Genomic DNA, 2,500 nt, shown 5'->3' on the forward strand with positions numbered 1-2,500 from the left:
TGTCCGTGGTCCCTAGACAACCGGCATTGGTCCTTGGAGTCTCCCGTAGTCTTCAGTCTTCGATAAGAAAAAAAAAGAAGAAAATAGAAGTGACAGAGAATAAAAGCCGAAGAGATTTGTTAATTTGTAATATACCAAAGAAGATGCCTCCTCCTTCCCCCCCTCCCCCCCCCCCCCCCCACCCAAAAAAAAAAAAAAAAAAAAAAAAAAAAAAAAAAAAAATCAGGGCAGAACTCTTGTATGTCAAGAGGACCAACTCTACCAACCCCTTCACCTTCGATGGCTCACTTGACAGATTTTATTCTGGCTGTTGGCCCCAGGCGGTTTTATCCAACTGACAAGATGAGGAGAAGCACCCCAGTTCGGGTGAGGGTGAGGGTAGGCCCTCCAAGGACGACTCGGTAAGAGAAGCTCGAACTCGAGTTCGGTGACCGAAGAGGAGCTCGAGGGAGATCGAGTGCGTTCGGGCCCCAAGAGTGTCTTCAGACCCCTTCAACATGGTGGACGCACCTCAAAGACCTTTCACGCCCCCGGCTGTCGCCAGGCGACTTGACTCAGCTGCGAGAGGGGGAGGGTGTGTGTGGCCTCGAACCAAAAGGGGGTGTCAATCGATCGAGACCCCAAGTCAATCCTTGGGTTGAATAAAATCGTCTGCCGGCAGCCAGAATAAAGACATGTCAACGAAGTCACCGTATTGAAGGGAGTTCAGCTCCCAAGTCTCACACGCGTGATGTCGAAGTGATAGGGCCTCTGGGCAATGCAGGGGTAGGGGAAAAAGGGGGGGGGGAAGGGGTGAAAACCCTTTGAAGGGGGAGATGGGGGAGTTGGGGGGGCAAAAGGGAAGGCCAAGAACCCTCGGTAGGGAGATCTCAAGAGGTCGAGAGAGAAAAGATAAAAGTGTAGAATTTCAATCAAAGAAGAAGGAGAAGAAGAAGAAGGAGAGAGTAGAGGAGGTGTGAGAACGCTTCTGGAAATCAGAAATTTCGTGAAGAACGGGTTGAGGTGGAGTGGATCTCAAAAAAAAAGAAAAAGAAAGAAAGAAAAGTGGGTGGGGGAGGGAGGGAGGGAGGGAAGGAGGGAGTTTTTTTTTCTCTCTGCAGAAAGGAAAGAGAGATAAAGGTGTGAGACTTAGTAGATAAGGTTAGAGAGACCTGAGACTCTGTAAATAAGACCAGAAGGACCCGAGACTACCAGAAGGATCTGAAATTGGATAAATAAGTCCAGAAAGACCTGTGACTTACTAGATGAGGCCAGAAGGACCTGAACTTCGTGTACCTAAGGCCGGAAGGATCTCATAGCCGTTTAGTATGAGGGGAAGGGCCTAAGAGAAGCGAGAGGTGACAGAGGATATACTCGTAAGAAGACCCAGTGACCAGAAGAGAAGAGTCAAGTGGTAAAAAAAAAAGTTAGAAAGACATGACCCAAGAATCTAGGGAGAGAGCACGTGCATTAAACAAAGGATGACAAGAAAGACTAAAGATAATAATAAGAGAGAGAGAGAGAGAGAGAGAGAGAGAGAGAGAGAGAGAGAGAGAGAGAGAGAGAGAGAGAGAGAGAGAGAGAGAGAGAGAGAGAGAGGAGAGAGAGAGAGAGAGAGAGAGAGAGAGAGAGGAGAGAGAGAGGAGAGAGAGAGGAGAGAGAGAGAGAGAGAGAGAGAGAGAGAGAGAGAGAGAGAGAGAGAGAGAGAGAGAGAGAGAGAGAGAGAGAGAGAGAGAGAGAGAGAGAGAGAGAGAGAGCGAAAGAGAGAAACTATTGAAGTCCAAGAGCAAGGAACGAAAGTCAAAGGGGGAAGGACCAGGAAGGCCTTCAAGGATCCTTAACGCGCACAGGGATTTTTTTTTGTGGTGAGGAGCATACGCCAGGAGGATCATCACTGCAACTGAAGTCGTCACCTTTGCCATTTGCGCTTTGACTTCTGGGGTAACTAACATTCACTATTGGGAATCGGAGAGAAGATCGGGACAAGGTTGATAGGATGAAAGAAGAAGAAGAAGAGGAGGAGGAGGAGGAGGAGGGTCTGAAATCAGAGTCCTGTGGTCTTTAAAGGGACGGAGTCTTGTAAAATCGGTCTTAAAGGGACTGGCTTCTATCTTTCAAAATTAATTTTCAACGCAGCGGCCGGAATAGATTATTTCACGGGTTATTCCCAAAAGGCTTTCCGTGTAGAAATATACCACAAATTACTAATACAAAACTAGAGATAAGCTGGAAAGAGTTACGCTCGAAAATCGGGGCTGATTTCTGGAGAGAGATCAAATGACGAAGTACTTATCTCTTTAGCTGAATAAAATCGTTCTACCAAAATAATATTTCTAGAATATTCCAAAGATAAAGGCTCATTGTTTTCTTTCAAATGAACAACAAGAAATACCAAAGCGAAACGTGATCAAATGCAATGAAACAAAACAAGACAAAGTGTTATGGAAAAGAAACGACACGGAAACTTTGAGAAAAGTGGAAGATAGTTTGAGACCGACGTGATGTGTACATTCCTTCACTC

General features: G+C 46.2%; 1 protein-coding gene across 1 annotated transcript in view; it reads right to left on the reverse strand.

The window, feature by feature from the left end:
• The window catches only part of LOC143028183 (uncharacterized), a 93,340-nt gene that overhangs the window by 824 nt on the left and 90,016 nt on the right, over nt 1-2,500 (reverse strand). The window contains exon 11 of the transcript XR_012966691.1: nt 1-57. This exon is cut by the window's left edge and continues 824 nt beyond it. The gene's annotated coding sequence lies outside the window, so the exon portion shown is untranslated. The remainder of the gene's footprint in view (nt 58-2,500) is intronic.

Source organism: Oratosquilla oratoria, chromosome 9 (genome assembly GCF_046742065.1).
Source record: "Oratosquilla oratoria isolate Oo_2021 chromosome 9, ASM4674206v1, whole genome shotgun sequence".
Taxonomy (NCBI): Eukaryota; Metazoa; Arthropoda; class Malacostraca; order Stomatopoda; family Squillidae; genus Oratosquilla; species Oratosquilla oratoria.